The following is a 23518-nucleotide window of genomic DNA, read 5'->3' as shown; positions in this document are numbered from 1 at the left end:
TGTTAGGCTCAAACACGGGATCACCCTTGGGTGGAGGAGGACCCCCAAGGATTTCAACAGGCAAGTTGTGTTTCAAAATAGGTCCTTGATTAAATAATATTTCATCTATTTCCCTTCTTTCATTCATAAACATATCATTTTCATGGTCTAGCAAATATTGTTCTGAAGGATCAGTAGGAGGCACGACAATAGATGCAAGACCAATAATTTCATCCTTACAGGGCAATTCTTTATCATGGGTCGGGGTTGTCTATGAAATTTAGATAAATTAAATTCATGAGACATATCCCCTAAAACGACTGTAACAATATCTTTCTCGCAGTCTATCTTAGCATTAACAGTATTCAAGAAAGGTCTACCAAATATAATGGGACAAAAATCATCTTGTGGGGAACCAAGAACAAGAAAATTGGTAGGGTATTTAATTTTCCCACACAAGACTTCAACATCTCTAACAATCCCAATTGGTGATATAGTACCTCTATTGGCAAGCTTAATAGTAACATCAATATCTTCTATCTCAGCAGGTGCAATATCATTCATAATTTCTGTATATAAGGAAAAAGGAATTGCACTCACACTAGCACCCACATCACATAAGCCAGGATAACAATGATATCCTATTTTAACTGAAACAACAGGCATGCCAACAACAGGTCTATGTTTATCTTTAGTATCGGGTTTAGCAATTATAGCAGCTTCATCACAGAAATAAATAACATGCCCATAAATATTATCGACCAAGAGATCTTTAACCATAGCAATACTAGGTTCAACTTTAATTTGTTCAGGGGGTGTAGGTGTTCTAGTATAACTCTTACGAATCACAGTTGAAGCTTTTGCATGATCCTTTATTCTAACAGGAAGGGGTGGTTTCTCAATATAAGCAGTAGGAACAAAAGGATCAACATTATAGGTAATAGTTTCTTCTTCAACTTTAATAGGTTCTACTACTTTAACTTCAATGGGAGGATGATATTTAAACCACATCTCCTTAGGGAGATCAACATGAGTAGAAAATGATTCATAGAAAGAAGCTACTATCTCAGAGTCAAGTCCATATTTAGTGCTAAAATCACGAAAAGCATTGATATCCATAAAAGATTTAACACAATCAAACTTAAGGTTTATACCTGACACCTTACCTTTGTCGAGTTCCCAATCTTCAGAGTTGCGTTTAATTCTTTCCAATAAATCCCATCTGAATTCAATAGTCTTCTTCATAAAAGAACCAGTACAGGAAGTATCGAACATGGGTCAATCATTATGAGAAAGCAGAGCATAAAATTTTTGAATAATAATTTCTCTTGAGAGCTCATGATTGGGGCTCGAATATAACATTGACTCAAGCCTCCCCCAAGCTTGAGCTATACTTTCTCCTTCATGAGGCCAAAACTTATATATATAATTTCGATCATGATGAACTAGATGCATAGGATAAAACTTCTGATGAAATTCCAATTTCAATCGGTTGTAGTTCCATGATCCAATACCATCACATAGCCGAAACCATGTCAATACCTTTCCCTTAAAAGATAAAGGGAAGACCTTCTTCTTAACAGCATCCTTGGGTATACTTGCAAGCTTAAATGATCCACAAACTACATCCACATAGATTAGGCGCATATCAGGATGTAATGTTCCATCTCCTGCATAAGGATTAGCTATCAGTTTCTCTATCATACCGAAAGGAATTTCATAATAAATATTTTTAGTAGGTGCAGTAGGTTTAGGAGCAACTCTTTGCTCTTCCGGTCAAGGTGAAGATACCCCAAACAAGCCCCTCAAAGGATTATGTTCCATAGTAACAAGTGACAGTAAATTTCAGCACACTATATAAATGTTTCCTTACCAAATTCCACTTACCAAAGGCGCTTCACTCCCCGGCAACGGCGCCACAAAAAAGTCTTGATGACCCACAAGTATAGGGGATCTAGCGTAGTCCTTTCGATAAGTAAGAGTGTCGAACCCAGAGCAGAAGGAAATGACAAGCCGTTTTCAGCAAGGTATTCTCTGGAAGCACTGAAATTATCGGTAACAGATAGTTGTGTGATAAGATAATTCGTAACGGGTAACAAGTAACAAAAGTAAACAAGGTGTAGCTGATGACCCACAAGTATACAGGATCAATTGTAGCCTTTTTGATAAGTAAGACTGTTGAACCCAACGAGGAGAAGAAGGAAATGACAAGCGGTTTTCAGCAAGGTAATGTCTGCAAGTGCTGAAATTGTAAGTAATAGAGTAGTTTGATAGCAAGATAATTTGTAATGAGCAAGTAACGATAATAGTAGAAAAAGTGCAACAAGGTAGCCCAATCCTTTGGAGGCAAAGGATAGGCCAAAACGGTCTCTTATGATAAGCAAAGTGTTCTTGAGGGTACACGGGAATTTCATCTAGTCACTTCCATCATTTTGGCTCAATTCATGTTCGCTACTTTGATAATTTGGTATGTGGGTGGACCGGTGCTTAGGTACTGTTATTACTTGAACAAACCTCCTATTTATGATTAACCCCCACAAAAGCATCCGCAACTACGAGAAAAGTATTAAGAACAAATTATAACCATAGCATTAAACTTCTGGATCCAATCGGTCCCTTACGGAATAGCGCATAAACTAGGGTTTAAGCTTCTGTCACTCTCGCAACCCATCATCTAATAACTACTCCACAATGCATTCCCATAGCCCCAATTATGGTGAAGTGTCATGTAGTCGACGTTCACATGACACCACTAAGGGAATCACAACATACATATCATCAGAATGTCGAACACATATCAAGTTCACATGATTACTTGCAACATGATTTCTCCCGTGACCTCAAGAACAAAAGTAACTAGTCACAAATGATAATCATGATCAAGATCAGATGGGTATTAAATAGCATAATGGATCTAAACATATAATCTCCCACCAAATAAACCATATAGTAATGAACTACAAGATGTAATCAACACTACTAGTCACCCACAAGCACCAATCTATAGTTCCGGTACAAAGATTGAACACAAGATATGAACTAGGGTTTGAGATGAGATGGTGCCGTTGAAGATGTTGATGGAGATTTCCCTCCCCAAGATGGAAGAGTTGTTGGTGATGATGATGACGATGATTTCCCCCTCCAGGAGGGAAGTTCCCCTGGCGGAATCGCTCCGCTGGAGGGCAAAAGTGCTCCTGCCCAGGTTCCGCCTCGAGACGGCAGCGCTTCATCCCGAAAGTCCTCTCCTTATTTTTTGTAGGTTAAAATGACTTATGTACCAGAAGAGGGGCACCGTAGGTGGGCCGAGGCGAGCATAACCTAGGCGCCCAGGTGGGTTGTGCCCACCTGGTGGCTCCTCTCTGGTACTTATTGGCTCCAATAATTCTCATTTACTGCATAAAAAATCCTCGTGAAGTTTCAGCTCATTTGGAGTTGTGTAGAATAGGTAGCCTGACGTAGCTTTTTCAGGTCCAGATTTCCAGCAGCCGGAATTCTCCCCCTTTGTGTGTACCTTGCATATTATGAGAGAAAAGGCATTAGAATTTCTCCAAAAAGCATTATTATGCAATAAAACAACATAACAATAGGTAAACATGATGCAAAATGGACGTATTAGCTTTTGGTAGCAAAGGGCAAGCCTAGACGAACTCTTATATAAAGCAAAGCGCTCCCGAGGACACATGGGAATTACTGTCAAGTTAGTTTTCATCATGCTCATATGATTTGTGTTCGTTACTTTGATAATTTGATATGTGGGTGGACTGGTGCTTCGATGCTGCCCTTCTTTGGACAAGCCTCCCACTTATGATTAACCCCTCTCGCAAGCATCCGCAACTACGAAAGAAGAATTAAGGTAAACCTAACCATATCATGAAACATACGGATCCAAATCAGCCCTTTATGAAGCAATGCATAAACTAGGGTTTAAGCTTCTGTCACTCTAGCAACCCATTGATAACCCACAAGTATAGGGGATCGCAATAGTTTTCAAGGGTAGAGTATTCAACCCAAATTTATAAATTTGACACTAGGGAGCCAAAGAATATTTGCAAGTGTTAGCAGCTGAGTTGTCAATTTAACCACACCTGGAGATTAATTATCTGCAGCAAAGTGATTAGTAGCAAAGTAGTATGATAGTTTGGATAGTAGTAGCAACAACAATGATAACGGTAACATTGATAGCAATTGTTTTGTAGCAGTAACAATATTAACCGCAACAGTAGTAGCTTAGCAATATCAATATGTAGGAAAATCGTAGGCATTGGATCGGCGATTTGTTGGATGATATTAATCATGTAACAGTCATAAACTTGGGCGATGCGGCACTAGCTCCAGTTCATAAATATAATGTAGGCATGTATTCCGTAAATAGTCATACGTGCTTATGGGAAGAACTTGCATGACATCTTTTGTCCTACACTCCCGTGGCAGTGGGGTCCTATTGGAAACTAAGGGATATTAAGGCCTCCTTTTAATAGAGAACTAGAACAAAGCATTAACACACTATGAATACATGAACTCCTCAAACTATGGTCATAACCGGGAAGTGTCCCGACTATTGTCACTCTAGGGTTGCCGGATCATAATGCGTAGTAGGTGACTATAACTTGCAAGATCAGATCTAGAACATAGATATAATGATGATAACATAAACGGTTCAGATCTAAAATCATGGCACCCGGGCCTAAAGTGACAAGCATTAAGCATGGCAAAGTAATATCAACATCAATCTCAGAACATAATGGATACTAGGGATCAAGCCCTAACAAAACTAACTCGATTACATGATGAATCTCATCCAACTCCTCACTGACCAGCGAGCCTACAAAGGAATTACTCACTCCTGGTGGGGAGCATCATGGAATTGGAGATGGAGAAGGGTTGGTGATGACGAAGATCGGAGATCCCCGTCTCCGGAGCCCCAAACGGACTCCAGATCTGGCCTCCTGATGAAGAACAAGAGGTGGCGGCGGCTCCATCTCGTGAAACGCGAGAATTATTTCTCCCTCATTTTTTCTGGAAATATGTGATTTTATAGCATCGGTTTCAGGGTCTGCGGGGCCACCAGGTGGGGACAACCCACCTAGGCACGCCTGGAGGGGGGGCATGCCCTGGTAGGTTGTGCCCACCCAGGTGCCCCCCTCTGGTGGTTCTTGGCTCCAAAAATTATATTTATTTGTATAAAAATTCCTCACAAAGCTTCGTTCCAATCCGAGAACTTTTACTTTTGCACAAAAACAACACCATGGTAGTTTTGCTGAAAACAACGTCAGTCCGGGTTAGTTTCATTCAAATCATGCAAAATTAGAGTCCAAAACAAGATAAAAAGCATTAGGAAAAGTAGATACGGACAATGCATGAGGATGACAGTAGTGCTCTGAGGTTCTGACGCTTTTTTGAGAAGGTGATGACACAACATAAAAGTAAATAGATAGTGCCTTCGCAGAGGGAAGCAGTGATTTGCAGCGGTGCCAGAGCTCAAGTTTTTAAAGTAGAGGTAAATGAAATTTTGAGAAATTCACCCTTCTTGTTTACTTCGCGGCCATTAGTTATCAATATCTTCCATGCTAAACACATTAGTGGTAGTTCCCAAGCGACAAAAGTAAAGGTTTACTCCCCCTCCACCAACAACCACACTCCACGGCTTGTCTGAAACAACGGCTGCCGTCCATACCAACAACAATCTGGGGGAAGTTTTGTTTAATTATTTGCAATTTGAATTCGGGACTGGGAATCCCTATTACCCCCCTCTCTCCAAGGACGAGTGAATAAACACCCAGCATGAGAATAACCCTCTTAGCATGGAAGATACCGACTACCTCATGTCGCTCTATGAACAACCCAGGCACACAAAAAGGATATTTATTTGAAGTTTTTAGAGGTGGCACATGAAATTTTACTTAGGACGACAGGGTAGTACCGCATATAGGTAGGTATGGTGGACTCATCTGGAATAACTTGGGTTTCATGGTTTTGATGCACAAGCAGAATCCCCGCTTAGTACAGGCGAAGGCTAGCAATTAGGTTGGGAAGCGGCCAGCTAGAGAGAAAAATGGTCATGAACATTCATTATGCATAAGTAACATAGCACGAGTAGGATAGGAAAACCATGAACATAAATGTCATAGAGGCTATGTTGGTTTTGATTCAACTAGATGCATGAACATGTGCCAAGTCAAGCCACTCGAACATTCAGAGGAGGATACCATATCATCATACTACATCATAATCATTTTAACACAATGTTGACATCCAAGATAAATTATTATCCACTCCTATCATGTGCCAAGTCATGCATGGAATGAGAAACTATAATCTCTAATTGTCATGTGCCAAGTCATGCATGGAATGAGAAACTATAATCTCTAATTGTCATTGCAAACATGTTTGATCATAATAGGCTGACTCATGGATACTAGGTGAAACATATTTACAAAAACAGAATAAGTCGGGTTTGTCGGCGTTCTGGGAATGGGGGTCCCCAGACTTGCCTGCCTGTGGCCCATGGCATGGCTCCACCAGTGGCCCAGTACGGCCTGTCTTCGTCAACCAACGTTCAAGACTCTCACGAGGGGCCAAGCCTCCCGAGGCGGACGACACGAGGCCTCCTCAGGAGCGGCCTCACCAGGCAGGTTCGCGAGGGGGTGGATAGATCAAGGCAAGGGGTACCTCATGAGATTCCTATGACGCAAGCCATGAAGACCAAGGCCAGGCGGGCGCCAGGTGGGCGCCAGCGCGCATAGTGTCCTCGTTTCCCCTTTGGTGCTAAGGGGGCAAGCGCAGGCGCGGAGTACCGAGGCATCATGCAAAGGTTTCCATATCGGTGCAACAAGAGCAAGACCAGCAGGACGGCAGGACAGAGGTCACCGTGGAGTCCAAGACGGCGTCACTGAAGGAAATATGCCCTAGAGGCAATAATAAAGTTATTATTTATTTCCTCATATCATGATAAATGTTTATTATTCATGCTAGAATTGTATTAACCGGAAACATGATACATGTGTGAATACATAGACAAAGTTAATGTCACTAGTATGCCTCTACTTGACTAGCTCATTGATCAAAGATGGTTATGTTTCCTAACCATAGACATGTGTTGTCATTTGATTAACAAGATAACATCATTAGGAGAATGATGTGATTGACTTGACCCATTCCGTTAGCTTAGCACTTGATCGTTTAGTATGTTGCTATTGCTTTCTTCATGACTTATACAAGTTCCTATAACTATGAGATTATGCAACTCCCGTTTACCGGAGGAACACTTTGTGTGCTACCAAATGTCACAACATAACTGGGTGATTATAAAGGAGCTCTACAGGTGTCTCCAAATGTACATGTTGAGTTGGCGTATTTCCAGATTAGGTTTTGTCACTCCGATTGTCGGAGAGGTATCTCTGGGCCCTCTCGGTAATGCACATCACTATAAGCCTTGTAAGCAATGTGGCTAATGAGTTAGTTACAGAATGATGCATTACGTTACGAGTAAAGAGACTTGCCGGTAACGAGATTGAACTAGGTATTGAGATACCGACGATCAAATCTCGGGCAAGTAACATACCGATGACAAAGGGAACAATGTATGTTGTTATGCGGTTTGACCGATAAAGATCTTCGTAGAATACGTAGGAGCCAATATGAGCATCCAGGTTCCGCTATTGGTTATTGACCGGAAACAGTTCTAGGTCATGTCTACATAGTTTGCGAACCCGTAGGGTCCGCACGCTTAAGGTTTCGATGAGAGTTATATTATGAGTTTATGAGTTTTGATGTACCGAAGTTTGTTCGGAGTCCCGGATGTGATTACGGACATGATGAGGAGTCTCGAAATGGTCGAGAGATAAAGATCGATATATTGGACGACTATATTTGGACACCAGAAAGGTTCCGGGTGAGATTGGGACAATACCGAATCTGCGAGAGGTTATCGGAACCCCCCGGGAGGTATATGGGCCTTATTGGGCCTTAGTGGAAAGGAGGGAGAAGAAGCAAAGGAGCCCCCCCCAAGCCCAATCCGAATTGGGACGGGGGCCGGCCCCCCCTTTCCTTCTTCCCTTCCCCCTCTTCCTTCCTTCTCCTACTCCTAATAGGAAAGGGGGGAGTCCTACTCCTGGTTGGGGTTGGACTCCCCCCCAGGGCGCGCCACCCCCTTGGCCGGCCCCCTTCTCCACTCCTTTATATACGGGGGAGGGGGGCACCCCATAGACACAACAATTGAACTCTTGATCTCTTAGCCGTGTGCGGTGCCCCCCTCCACCATAGTCCTCGATAATATTGTAGCGGTGCTTAGGCAAAGCCCTGCGACGGTAGAACATCAAGATCATCACCACGCCGTCGTGCTGACGGAACTCTTCCCCGACATTCTGCTGGATCGGAATCCTGGGATCGTCATCGAGCTGAATGTGTGCTAGAACTCGGAGGTGCCGTAGTTTCGGTGCTTGATCGGTCAGGCCGTGAAGACGTACGACTACATCAACCGCGTTGTTCTAACGCTTCCGCTTTCGGTCTACGAGGGTACATGGACAACACTCTCCCCTCTCGTTGCTATGCATCACCATGATCTTGCGTGTGCGTAGGAATTTTTTTGAAATTACTACGTTCCCCAACAGTGGCATCCGAGCCTGGTTTTATGCGTAGATGTTATATGCACGAGTAGAACACAAGTGAGTTGTGGGCGATACAAGTCATACTGCTTACCAGCATGTCATACTTTTGTTTGGCGGTATTTTTGGATGAAGCGGCCCGGACCGACATTACGCGTACGCTTACATGAGACTGGTTCTACCGACGTGCTTTGCACACAGGTGGCTGGCGGGTGTCTGTTTCTCCAACTTTAGTTGAACTGAGTGTGGCTACGCCCGGTCCTTGCAAAGGTTAAAACAACACTAACTTGACGAACTATCGTTGTGGTTTTGATGCGTAGGTAAGAACGGTTCTTGCTCAGCCCGTAGCAGCCACGTAAAATTTGCAACAACAAAGTAGAGGACGTCTAACTTGTTTTTGCAGGGCATGTTGTGATGTGATATGTTCAAGACGTGATGCTATATTTTATTGTATGAGATGATCATGTTTTGTAACCGAAGATATCGGCAACTGGTAGGAGCCATATGGTTGTCGCTTTATTGTATGAAATGCAAACGCCCTGTAATTGCTTTACTTTATCACTAAGCGGTAGCGATAGTCGTAGAAGCAATTGATGGCGTAACCGACAACGATGCTATGATGGAGATCAAGGTGTCGCACCGGTGACGATGGTGATCACGACGGTGCTTCCGAGATGGAGATCACAAGCACAAGATGATGATGGCCATATCATATCACTTATATTGATTGCATGTGATGTTTATCCTTTATGCATCTTATCTTGCTTTGATGGACGGTAGCATTTTAAGATGATCTCTCACTAATTATCAAGAAGTGTTCTCCCTGAGTATGCGCCGTTGCGAAAGTTCTTCATGCTGAGACACCACGTGATGATCGGGTGTGATAGGCTCTAGGTTCAAATACAACGGGTTCAAAACAGTTGCACACGCGGAATACTCAGGTTAAACTTGACGAGCCTAGCATATACAGATATGGCCTCGGAACACGGAGACCGAAAGGTCGAACGTGAATCATATAGTAGATATGATCAACATCGTGATGTTCACCATTGAAACTACTCCATCTCACGTGATGATCGGACATGGTTTAGTTGATTTGGATTACGTGATCACTTAGATGACTAGACAGATGTCTGTCTAAGTGGGAGTTCTTAAGTAATATGATTAATTGAACTTAAATTTATCATGAACTTAGTACCTGATAGTATTTTGCTTGTCTATCTTTGTTGTAGATAGATGGCTCGTGCTGTTGTTCCGTTGAATTTTAATGCGTTCCTTGAGAAAGCTAAGTTGAAAGATGATGGTAGCAATTACACGGACTAGGTCCGTAACTTGAGGATTATCCTCATTGCTGCACAGAAGAATTACGTCCTGGAAGCACCGCTGGGTGCCAGGTCTGCTGCAGATGCAACTGACGACGTTAAGACCGTCTGGCAGAGCAAAGCTGATGACTACTCGATAGTTCAGTGTGCCATGCTTTACGGCTTAGAACCGGGGCTTCAACGACGTTTTGAACGTCATGGAGCATATGAGATGTTCCAGGAGTTGAAGTTAATATTTCAAGCAAATGCCCGGATTGAGATATATGAAGTCTCCAACAAGTTCTATAGTTGTAAGATGGAGGAGAATAGTTCTGTCAGTGAACATATACTCAAAATGTCTGGGTATAATAATCACTTGATTCAACTGGGAGTTAATCTTCCTGATGATAGTGGCATTGACATAATTCTTCAATCACTGCCACCAAGCTACAAGAGCTTCGTGATGAACTATAATATGCAAGGGATGGACAAGACTATTCCCGAGCTCTTCGCAATGCTAAAAGCTGCGGAGGTAGAAATCAAGAAGGAGCATCAAGTGTTGATGGTCAATAAGACCACCGGTTTCAAGAAAAAGGGCAAAGGGAAGAAGAAGGGGAATTTCAAGAAGAACTGCAAACAAGTTGCTGCTCAAGAGAAGAAACCCAAGTCTGGACCTAAGCCTGAAATTGAGTGCTTCTACTGCAAGTAGACTGGACACTGGAAGCGGAACTGCCCCAAGTATCTGGCGGATAAGAAGGATGGCAAAGTGAACAAAGGTATATGTGATATACATGTTATTGATGTGTACCTTACTAATGCTCGCAGTAGCACCTGGGTATTTGATACTGGTTCTGTTGCTAATATTTGCAACTCGAAACAGGGACTACGGATTAAGCAAAGATTGGCTAAGGACGAGGTGATGATGCGCGTGGGAAATGGTTCCAAAGTCGATGTGATCACGGTCAGCACGCTACCTCTACATCTACCATCGGGATTAGTTTTAGACCTGAATAATTGTTATTTGGTGCCAGCGTTAAGCATGAATCTTATATCTGGATCTTGTTTGATGCGAGACGGTTATTCATTTAAATCAGAGAATAATGGTTGTTCTATTTATATTAGTAATATCTTTTATGGTCATGCACCCTTGAAGCATGGTCTATTTTTATTAAAGCTCGATAGTAGTGATACATATATATATATGTATTCATAATGTTGAAGCCAAAAGATGCAGAGTTGATAATGATAGTGCAACTTATTTGTGGCACTACCGTTTGGGTCATATTGGTGTAAAGCGCATGAAGAAACTCCATAGTGATGGACTTCTGGAATCACTTGATTATGAATCACTTGGTACTTGTGAATCGTGCCTCATGGGCAAGATGACTAAAACGCCGTTCTCCGGAACTATGGAGCGAGCAACTGATTTGTTGGAAATCATACATACTGTTGTATGTGGTCCGATGAATATTGAGGCTCACGGTGGGTATCATTATTTTCTCACCTTAACAGATGATTTGAGCAGATATGGGTATATCTACTTGATGAAACACAAGTCTGAAACATTTGAAAAGTTCAAAGAATTTCAGAGTGAAGTAGAAAATCATCATAACAAGAAAATAAAATTTCTACGATCTGATCGTGGAGGAGAATATTTGAGTTACGAATTTGGTTTACATTTGAAGAAATGCGGAATAGTTTTGCAACTCACGCCACCCGGAACACCACAACGAAATGGTGTGTCCGAACGTCGTAATTGTACTTTACTAGATATGGTGCGATCTATGATGTCTCTTACTGATTTACCGCTATCATTTTGGGGTTATGCTTTAGAGACGGCCGCATTCACATTAAATAGGGCACCATCTAAATCCGTTGAGACGACACCTTATGAACTATGGTTTAGCAAAAACCAAAGTTGTCATTTCTTAAAGTTTGGGGCTACGATGCTTATGTGAAGAAACTTCAACCAGATAAGCTTGAACCCAAATTGGAGAAATGTGTCTTCATAGGATACCCAAAAGATACTATTGGGTACACCTTCTATCACAGATCTGAGGGCAAGATTTTTGTTGCTAAATTCGGATCCTTTCTAGAGAAGGAGTTTCTCTCAAAAGAAGTGAGTGGGAGGAAAGTAGAACTTGATGAGGTAACTGTACCTGCTCCCTTATTGGAAAGTAGTTCGTCACAAGAACCGGTTCCTGTGACAACTAAACCAATCAGTGAGGAAGCTAATGATATTGATCATGAAACTTCAGATCAAGTTACTACCGAGCCTCGTAGGTCTACCAGAGTAAGATCCGCACCAGAGTGGTACGGTAATCCTATTCTGGAAGTCATGTTACTTGACCATGGCGAACCTACGAACTACGAGGAAGCGATGATGAGCCCAGATTCCGCAAAATGGCTTGAGGCCATGAAATCTGAGATGGGATCCATGTATGAAAACAAAGTATCGACTTTGGTTGACTTGCCCGATGATCGGCAAGCCATCGAGAATAAATGGATCTTCAAGAAGAAGACTGACGCTGATGGTAATATAACTGTCTACAAAGGTCGACTTGTTGCGAAAGGTTTTCGACAAGTTCAAGGGGTTGACTACAATGAGCTTTCTCACCCGTAGTGATGCTTAAGTCCGTTCGAATCATGTTAGCAATTGCCACATTTTATGATTATGAAATTTGGCAAATGGATGTCAAAACTGCATTCCTGAATGGATTTCTGGAAGAAGAGTTGTATATGATGCAGTCGGAAGGTTTTGTCGATCCAAAAGGTGCTAACAAAGTGTGCAAGCTCCAGCGATCCATTTATGGACCGGTGCAAGCATCTTGGAGTTGGAATAAATGCTTTGATAGTGTGATCAAAGCATATGGTTTTATACAGACTTTTGGAGAAGCCTGTATTTACAAGAAAGTGAGTGGGAGCTCTGTAGCATTTCTGATATTATATGTAGATGACATATTGTTAATTGGAAATGATATAGAATTTCTGGATAGCATAAAGGGATACTTGAATAAAAGTTTTTCGATGAAAGACCTCGGTGAAGCCGCTTACATATTGGGCATCAAGATCTATAGAGATAGATCAAGACGCTTGATTGGACTTTCACAAAGCACATACCTTGATAAAGTTTTGAAAAATTTCAAAATGGATCAGGCAAAGAAAGGATTCTTGCCTGTATTACAAGGTGTGAAGTTGAGTCAGACTCAATGCCGGACCACAACAGAAGGTAGAGAGAAAATGAAAGATGTTCCCTATGCTTCAGCCATAGGCTCTATCATGTATGCAATGCTGTGTACCAGACCTGACGTATGCTTAGCAATAAGCTTGGCAGGGAGGTACCAAACTAATCTAGGAGTGGATCACTGGACAGGGGTCAAGAATATCCTGAAATACCTGAAAAAGACTAAAGATATGTTTCTCGTTTATGGAGGTGACAAAGAGCTAGTCGTAAATGGTTACGTCGATGCAAGCTTTGACACTGATCCGGACGATTCTAAATCACAAACCAAATACGTGATTTTATTGAACGGTGGAGCTTCAGTTGGTGCAGTTCTAAACAAAGCATCGTGGCGGGATCTACATGCAAAGTGGAGTACATAGCTGCTTCGGAAGCAGCAAATGAAGGAGTCTGGATGAATGAGTTCATTTCCGATCTAGGTGTCATACCTAGTGCATCGGGACCAATGAAGATCTTCTGTGACAATACTGGTGCAATTGCCTTGGCAAAGGAATCCAGATTTCACAAGAGGACCAAGCACATCAAGAGACGCTTCAATTCCATCCGGGACCAAGTCCAGGTGGGAGAAATAGAGATTTGCAAGATACATAAGGATCTGAATGTTGCAGACCCATTGACTAAGCCTCTTCCACGAGCAAAACATGATCAGCCCCAAGACTCCATGGGTGTTAGAATCATTACTGTGTAATCTAGATTATTGACTCTAGTGCAAGTGGGAGACTGAAGGAAATATGCCCTAGAGGCAATAATAAAGTTATTATTCATTTCCTCATGTCATGATAAATGTTTATTATTCATGCTAGAATTGTATTAACCGGAAACATAATACATGTGTGAATACATAGACAAACTTAATGTCACTAGTATGCTTCTACTTGACTAGCTCATTGATCAAAGATGGTTATGTTTCCTAACCATAGACATGTGTTGTCATTTGATTAACGGGATCACATCATTAGGAGAATGATGTGATTGACTTGACCCATTCCGTTAGCTTAGCACTTGATCGTTTAGTATGTTGCTATTGCTTTCTTCATGACTTATACAAGTTCCTATAACTATGAGATTATGCAACTCCCATTTACCGGAGGAACACTTTGTGTGCTACCAAACGTCACAACGTTACTAGGTGATTATAAAGGAGCTCTACAGGTGTCTCCAAAGGTACATTTTGAGTTGGCGTATTTCGAGATTAGGTTTTATCACTCCGATTGTCAGAGAGGTATCTATGGGCCCTCTCGGTAATGCACATCACTATAAGCCTTGCAAGAAATGTGGCTAATGAGTTAGTTACGGAATGATGCATTATGTTACGAGTAAAGAGAATTGCCCGTAACGAGATTGAACTAGGTATTGAGATACCGACAATCAAATCTTGGGCAAGTAACATACCGATGACAAAGGGAATAATGTATGTTGTTATGCGGTTTGACCGATAAAGATCTTCGTAGAATATGTAGGAGCCAATATGACCATCCAGGTTCCGCTATTGGTTATTGACCGGAAACAGTTCTAGGTCATGTCTACATAGTTCTCGAACCCGTAGGGTCCGCACGCTTAAGGTTTCGATGACACTTATATTATGAGTTCATGAGTTTTGATGTACCGAAGCTTGTTCGGAGTCCTGGATGTGATTATGGACATGATGAGAAGTCTTGAAATGGTCGAGACATAAAGATCGATATATTGTACGACTATATTTGGACACTGGAAACGTTCCGGGTGAGATTGGAACAATACCGGATCTCCGGGAGGTTATTGAAACCGCCGGGGAGGTATATGGGCCTTATTGGGCCTTAGTGGAAAGGTGGGAGAAGAAGCAAAGGAGGGGGCACGCCCCCCCAAGCCCAATCCGAATTGGGAGGGGGGTCGGCCCCCCTTTTCTTCTTCCCTCCCCCCTCTTCCTTCCTTCTCCTAGTCCTAAAAGGAAAGGGGGGGAGTCCTACTCCCGGTTGGGGTTGGACTCCCCCCTAGAGCGTGCCACCCCCTTGGTCGGCACCCTCCTCCACTCCTTTATATACGGGGGAGGGGGCACCCCATAGACACAACAATTGATCTCTTAGCTGTGTGCGGTGCCCCCTCCACCATAGTCCTCGATAATATTGTAGCGGTGCTTAGGCGAAGCCCTGCGAAGGTAGAACATCAAGATCGTCACCATGCCGTCATGCTGACGGAACTCTTCCCCGACATTCTACTGGATCGGAATCCGGGGATCATCATCGAGCTGAACGTGTGCTAGAACTCGGAGGTGCCGTTGTTTCGGTGCTTGATCGGTCGGGCCGTGAAGACGTACGACTACATCAACGGCGTTGTTCTAACGGTTCCGCTTTCGGTCTACGAGGGTACATGGACAACACTCTCCCCTCTCATTGCTATGCATCACCATGATCTTGCCTGTGCGTAGGAATTTTTTTGAAATTACTACATTCCCCAACAGTCACCACCAGCGCCTTTGTTAGGTGAAGACCACCTTTAATCAGGATAGCTTGTACTGGCTGTCCCCTTTCAAATCGGCTGTTGTTGGATCCTTTCCCGCTCAATATTTGGGGAGAGGACCAGGGCCTCTATAAATAGGGCTTGCCACCACAGTAGGAAGAAAAACAAGAACAGAACTGAACTAGCAACAAAACTAGACAGACAAGCAAGGAGAGAAGCGAACTCAGTTCATCCTCGCACCCACCTAGCACAAGAACACCTCTCCACAGGAGGCTGTTCTTCCCTTGTACTGTTCATCATCAGCCCAAGAGGCAATCCACCACCACCACACTTGAGTAGGGTATTACACCACAACGGTGGCCCGAACCAGTATAAATCTTGTGTCTCTTGTGTGAGTTCATCGAGCTAAGCTTAGAGATCGCGGCGAGGCTGAGGGCGAGATTCGGTAGGGGGAAATCTTCGTGCCCACCCCAGTGTTCGAACCTCTAGGGTTTTGCCGGAACCCTAAATCCGACATTTGGCGCGCAAGGTAGGGGTGCATCGAAGTCTTCCTTCCACTGATCCGCGTCCCATCGCTTCGTCGCATCCATGTCTGATGCCCACCGAGCCCACACTAAGCGCCGGGCCGCTCCCGCCGCTCGCGTCGCCCAGACGGCTCCTATCAGCAGGCCTCCCCGTCATTCCCGTCGCCTGCCGCCAATGCCGCCACTGACCCGGCGGGGAACGAGCAGCAAGCATCCTCGTTGCACCCCTCGGTGCGGTGGGACGGCTGCACCGCGACTCCGTCGCTGACCCCAGTCAGCTCGTCATCCCATGCTCGTCGCGCCCCCACGGACGCGCAGGCCGCGCTGCTTATGGCACGTGAGGTCCTGCGTTACCGCCCCGTCAACGACCTCTACGAGGAATGGCTCGCTCGCATCACCGAGCTCGTCAGCACCGCAGGGGGCTCTCCCGCGCCGTCCCTCTCGTTGCCTCGCCCTCCGCCAGGTATGGGCGACGTGGCTCATGGAGTGCCTCCACCACCTCTGCCCCTAGATGGTGCCCTGGCGCCAAGGCGCGCGACCCCTGGGCGTGACCCACCATGTCCGGCGCCCGCGCGAGGAGAAGGAAGCTGTCAAGAAATCCCTCGGCCTCAAGAAGGCGCCCCCGTGCTCCCTGCACCGGCACAACAAGACCGTGTACTGCCTATGGTAGCGGTGCGCGGGTACCATCAAGAGCAAGCTCCGCGCAAGCAAAGGGCCCCGGTGACCACAGCAGGCTGCCGCGCCTTCACCCCCGAGCTGCGTAGCGTCGCCTGGCCGGGCAAGTTCAAGCCGGACCTGCCTCCTCGCTATGACGACACCCCCGACCCCACGGAGTTCTTGCAGCTCTACGAGCTGAGCATCGAGGCGGCCAAGGGCGACGAGAAAGTCATGGCGAATTGGTTTCTCATGGCACTCAAGGATGATGCCCGCTCGTGGCTCCTGAACCTGCCTCCTGGCGTGATCTCCTCCTGGGACGAAATGCACAGCCGCTTCATCGCCAACTTCCAGGGCACTTGCGACCGCCCCCCGGTCGCGGGTGACCTGCGTTGCATCAAGCAGCAGCCCAGGGAGACCCTGCAGAAATACATCCAGCACTTCAACAGCGTCCGCCTCAAGATCCCCAAGGTGACGGACGAGGCCATCATCTCAGCATTCTCTGATGGCGTCTGTGACGTCAAGATGAAGGAGGAGCTCTCCATCCACGAGGAGTTGTGCACATCCCTGGAGCTATTCAACCTGGCGACCAAGTGCGCAAGAGCTGAGGAGGGACGCCTCTCCCTCCTCGAGCTCCCAGCTGCCGACCTGGAAGAAAAGAAGACCAAGGCCAAGGACGTGAGGCGCAAGGGAGTGGCCGTGCTCGCGGCAGAACCAGACACGAAGCGCGGCAGGGACTAGCCGGAGTCGTCCAAGGGTAGCCGACCGTTCTGCGCCTACCACAACCTCCACACCCACAACACCAACGATTGCCAGGAGCTCAGGGTCGTTCGAGAAGGACGCTTCGGTTGACACCCCGAGCGCAATGACCGGGGCTATGGCCAAGGAGGAGGACATGGCGAAGGACGATGGGATGACCGTGGCCCTTGCCAGGAGTGGCGTGACCGACCTCGTGAGGATCGCTGGCAGGACCAGCCTCGCGAGGGCGCCTGGAGGGACCAGCCTCGCGAGGGCGCCCCCAGGGTAACGTGGGCCTTCTTCCGTTGCCGCTGCCGCCAAGAAGGAATGGCGACCATCATCAGGACGAGGGGGCTGGGGGCTACCAGGAGCCACGTGCTATCGCTTGCATCTTGGGCGGAGCTCAGGCCCCAGCCTCTCAGCGTATATTCAAGTAGTTTGCTCGCGAGGTGAACGCAGCCCTCCCCAGGCTCTAGGCCACACACCCACTCAGGTGGTCCAAGTGCGCCATCACCTTCAACTCGGCAGATCAACGCAAGTGTGCGGCTACTACAGGCATTCTCCCGATGCTCTGTTCACCCGTCATCAGCAATGTGCAAGTCACCAAGACCCTCATCGATGGTGGCGCAGGGCTTAATGTCCTATCCGTTGAGATGTTCGACAACCTTCAAGTGCCATACGATCAGCTCCAGCCTACCAAGCCCTTCTCAGGAGTTACCGACGGTTCCACCACCCCGATAGGGTAGGTCCGCCTCCCTGTCACCTTCGGACAGTGCGACAACTACCGTACCGAGCTCATCGACTTCGATGTCGCCCACATCCACCTGCCGAACAATGCCATCCTCAGGTATCCAGCCCTGGCCAAGTTCATGGCAGTGACCCACCACGGCTACAACGTCCTCAAGATGCCAGGAAGCGGCGGAATCATCACGGTCCCCTGCGAAGAGGGAGATGCGGTGTGCTCCCTCAAGCGTGCCTTCCAAACCGCAGCAATCGAGGACCCGGACAGCAAGGGCAAGAACCCTCCTGAGGCCATCCCCAAGAAGAAGAAGCAACCACTCCGAACAAGGCCTCAGGAGGTCGGCATCTCGGGTGGTGCCGCATCAAGATCAGCGCCCGTGCCTGGGGCGCCTCCTTCCCTCGGATAGAAAGGCGCGCCCGGCGCCCTCCTCGGGCAGGGCTCGGGGGCTCTCTTTTGGAGGGCCTCAGACCTCGCCAACATCACGAGGGAGGTGCTCGGCCACCACTTGGAGGCGTGCTTCGTGGCACGTTTCCCTCAGGAAGGCACAGGGCATGGAAAGCCCAACGTTCAGGAGTTCATTGCCAAGACCACTCAGGAGCTTCAAGAAGCAAGGGCCGTGCGCGGCGACCGCTGCTCGCCTGGCGTGGCTCCCCATCCAGGCGAGGATGATGGGCTGCGTATCTACATCAACGTCCCAGGGCTCAACCGAGCCGCATCTCAGAAGCGCTTCTGGCCTTCACGCGTGGGACGCTGCAAGGGTCCACCGCACAGCTACGTTCGCATGCCTTTCGGTCTACCGAATGCGGTTGCCACCTACCAGCGTCACCTGCAGAGCATCCTGGCGGCTCAGGAGGCCAGGCACCACGCGGTCCTAGAAGAAATGGAGACGGTCCTCAAGGAACCACCTGGACCCCCAGAGCCTCCTGAGGCTCAGGGCCCCGGTGGCTCGTGAGGATCGGCCTCTTCACCGCGCATCTTCAGCTGCCCCAGCACCCCCTCTACAACGGAACCAGGTGACATCTCCCAAGTTCATTTCAGCAGGGAGCGCCCTCAGGGCTGCATCATTCCCAGGCCGTGTGGGTCCATCCCTGCGGCATGTATCTCTTTTTATGTCTTTAGCTTACCTTCATGGGGGGCCCCTCGGGCTGCATCATCTCCAAGCTGCTTGGTTCTGACCCAATGGCATGTATCCATTGTGCATTTACGTAAGCTGATTTGCCATTCATGCCTAATCTACCTATGATTATCACCTACTCGATTGCCACCTACCACGGGAGCCGCTCGCACTGGCACGGCGCTTGTGCACGGGTCCGCCCCTGCAACACCAACAAATCTGAGCGGTCGACCTCTGGCCCGCGGCAGGCCCCACGCGCGTCACCTTACCAGGCCCTCGATGCCCTCACCCTTCTCTCGGAGCAACCAGTGGCCGGCCGGCAATCATAATGGCAACCCGTGCCTTTCTCATGCTGATTTGCAGGAACCTCCTGAGGTCTACAGCGGGCAGCACCATGAGTTCCCTCTCTTTTCCATGCGATCCACTTGCACGTTAAAAGGGGGGCTCCTGAGCATCACGACTCAGGAGCTCTTACTGGCTCTCCAGCCCTCACCCCTGGCCTTGACCACGGCATCGCGACCTGGCATACCAGCGGCGGCTACTCGAGGGTCGGGACCTAAGGAAGTAGAGCATGAAGGAGAGTGCGGGGAAGAAGGGTGAGGCTCGCGTGGCCTAACCTAGCTGCGCCACGGCTGCCGACGCTCAAGTCTGGCGCAACGCATTGGAATGACTCCAGATTACCGAGATAAGTTTCGCGCTTGGAACAACTGATCATTACGACGTGAAATTCTCACTTGTTGCAGCCCTGTGGCGGCAATGTTGCCTTCCTTTCTTGCCTCTCGGCGGCTGCTTGCGTTCTAAAGGGAACCTCCTAAGCATCGCGCCTCAGGGGCTCTTACTAGACCTCGGGCCGCTCACCTCCTGGCCTTGACCACGACATCACGACCTGGCATACCAGCGACGGTTGCAGCCTGCCTAGGGACCGACACCTGTCAGCGTAGAGCGCTAAGTCATCGCGAGGTTAGAAAGGGGGAACCAAGCCGGAATAGGACAAGCACTCGCACGATTTCATAATAAGGATAACATCAACAAAAGACATCGCGAACCCTTTACACGCCCCCGCGGGGTGTTTCTCGATTCCTTGCAGGGAACAAAAAAAGAACTTTGAGGAGCCCTAACTACACGCACCTTCGTGGCCGACGCCATCATCAACAGTGGGCCACGGGAGACTGGCGCCAACCCCTACCAGATCAGCGGCGGCGACGGCCCAATGTTGCCGCCTTGCTCCGGGAGCGGCGAGATCTCGAGGGCGCGTAGCTGTCGTCGCTCGTCTCCGGAGTCTCATAGAGTTTGGGAGATTCGCCGGACTCCCAAGCATTGCTGCTGCTGTCAGAGGGGCTGCTGGAGGAGCGGACGGCAGGCCCAGCCCCTGCCGCGTCGATATCTCGACTTCCCCCTCCGGGCAGCACTCCAGGCAGCAGCCTTCTGTGTTGAAGACCTTGAAGGACAATGTGTAGGCGCCATCGTATTAAAAATGGATCGTGAGGGCGCCCCCATTCGGCAGACCCGGGCGACCTCGCCCCAACCTCGGGTCATGAAGATCTTGCTCGAGGGAACGACTTCAACTTCCGCTCCGGTTGCCGGGGCGCCACAGTCGGCGTGCTGCAGCCAAAGCCCGAGATGCCCCCCGGTGGCATCTCAGTGGTGAAGAACGAAGGGAAGCAGATCCAGGTGCTTGGAGGCATCGCCGCCCACAGCACGAGCTTGCGAGAGGAGTCCGCGGCATGGACTCTAGGGGCGACAGCACGCGCCACCACGGCGCGCTGACCGTGGCTGCGGTGCGGGCGGCGCCGCTCTCCACCCCTTTCTCCGGAGCCCTCGGCTTGGGCACACTGGGGTAACGGGTACCCAGGAGATGGCCTCTCGCACCAAGGCCTCGTCATCTCCTGCCTCACGACCTCACCACGATGGTGGACCGACCTCTTCTTTGACGGGAGCGGATCGGGTCTGTCCCGGGGAGCCTTCCCCTTCTCTTCGGCCGAGAATCTATGGATCGGCGCCATTGGTGTCAAGACTGGAGGTGGAGCAGGGAAGAAGAAGCAGGCGGAGCAGGAAGAAATGGGCAACAAGGGCTCTACCCCTCCTCATTTATAGCCCAAGGAAGGCCAACCGTCGACCTCCACGATCGCAGGTAAAGATAACCCTTTTTCTGCATGCAGCAGGGACTCGTCAAGTTTGGCGGTTGCTGAGGCAGCATGGGGAAGCGGAGACACCCGCGTCCAATCAGTCGCCACGCGTCAACCAAGGCAGTGGGCTATTGGGGCCCGCGGCGCTCCGCACTTGCCCTTTGGCTTTGGTGCTAAGCCAAGTCCAAGCGCGCCTTGGGCCCGGGGGCTACTGTCGGCGTTCTGGGAACGGGGGTCCCCAGACTTGCCTGCCTGCGGCCCACAGCGTGGCTCCACCAGTGGCCCAGTACAACCCGTCTTTGTCAACCAACGCTCAAGATCCTCGCGAGGGGCCAAGCCTCATGAGGCGGACGACATGAGGCCTCCTCAGGAGCGGCCTCACCAGGAAGGTTCGCGAGGGGGCGGATAGATCAAGGCAAGGGGTACCTCGTGAGGTTCCCGTTATGCAAGCCATGATGACCAAGGCCAGGCGGGTGCCAGGCGGGCGCCAGCGCGTAGTGTCCTCGTTTCCTCTTTGGTGCTCAGGGGGCAAGCGCAGGCGCGAAGTACCGAGGCATCAGGCAAAGGTTTCCATATTAGTGCAACAAGACCAAGACCAGCAGGACGACAGGACGGAGGTCATCGTGGAGCCCAAGACGGTGTCACCACCAGCGTCTTTGATAGGCGAAGACCACCTTTAGTCAGGATAGCTTGTACTAGCTGTCCCCTTTCAAATCGGCCATTGTTGGATCCCTTCCCACTCAATATTTGGGGAGAGGACCAGGGCCTCTATAAATAGGGCTAGCCACCACAGTAGAAAGAAAAATGAGAACATAACTGAACTAGCAACAAAAGTAGACAAACAAGCGAGGAGAGAAGCGAACTCAGTTCATCCTCGCACCCACCTACAACAAGAACACCTCTCCTCAGGAGGCTGTTCTTCCCTTGTACTGTTCATCATCAGCCCAAGAGGCAATCCACCACCACCACACTGGAGCAGGGTATTACACCACAATGGTGGTCCGAACCAGTATAAATCTTGTGTCTCTTGTGTTGCGAGTTCGTCGAGCTAAGCTTAGAGATCGCGGCGAGGCTGAGGACGAGATTCGGTAGGGGGAAATCATCGTGCGCACCCCAGTGTTCGAACCTCAAGGGTTTTGCCAGAACCCTAAATCTGACAAAGTTCATACCCGTTTCTCTCTGCCACAACCAGTTCATAAAATATCGTCATTATTGCCTTTCACTTGCACGACTGAACAATGTGAAAATAATAATAGTGCAAGAGTGTGGTGAACTAAGCTGGAATCTGCAAACATTTTATGCAAAAGGAGAAGACAAGGTAATATGAGCTCTTTATTAGATCAACAATAATGCATATGAGAGCCACTCAACATTTTCATCATGGTCTTCTCCTCAGTATGACTCAATAGAAAGAAAAGAAATTCAGCGAAACACACTGAAATATTTTTGGAGTTTTTATTTTTTTTCTTGAACGAGCAAATAAAAGGGAAAAACAAGAATGAGAAAAACTATTTACACGGGAAGCTCCCAACAAGCAAAAGAAGAACAAGGAAATCTTTTTGAGTTTTCATTTTAAATACTACAACTAACTACACTAGAAAGAAAAATAAAAAAACATGAACTATTTTTGTATTTTCTCAAAGTTTTTCAAACACACAAGAAAAAGGCGAGAAGATAAATCTAGCATGGATAATACAATGAAAAAGTGTGGACACCGACAACTGGAATGAAATATGTGAACATGAAAGTAATGTCGGTGGAAATACGTACTCCCCCGAGCTTAGGCTTTTGGCCTAACTTGGTACTCCATTAGTGACTTGCATAATGGTCGGAGTGATAGCTCACGGAGGCTCTTGGTGCGGATGCCTCAGCCCGCCGTGTAGCCACAACTGCCTCGTTATGTGCTCAGGCCTCGCCTCAAGAACATAATATCTTCCCTTACTGTGAACATCAAAGAGAGCAGGTGCAAGCAAAAAGGTGTCCACAATGGACCTTTTATTAAACAGCAAGTTATAAGTAAAATCATGGGGTTCACCACTGAGGATCTTATGACATTTCAT

The sequence above is a fragment of the Triticum dicoccoides genome, chromosome 5B (assembly GCF_002162155.2).
Source record: "Triticum dicoccoides isolate Atlit2015 ecotype Zavitan chromosome 5B, WEW_v2.0, whole genome shotgun sequence".
NCBI classification, from domain to species: Eukaryota; Viridiplantae; Streptophyta; class Magnoliopsida; order Poales; family Poaceae; genus Triticum; species Triticum dicoccoides.
The sequence above is the reverse complement of the archived record's forward strand: the minus strand, read 5'-3'. Positions refer to the sequence as shown.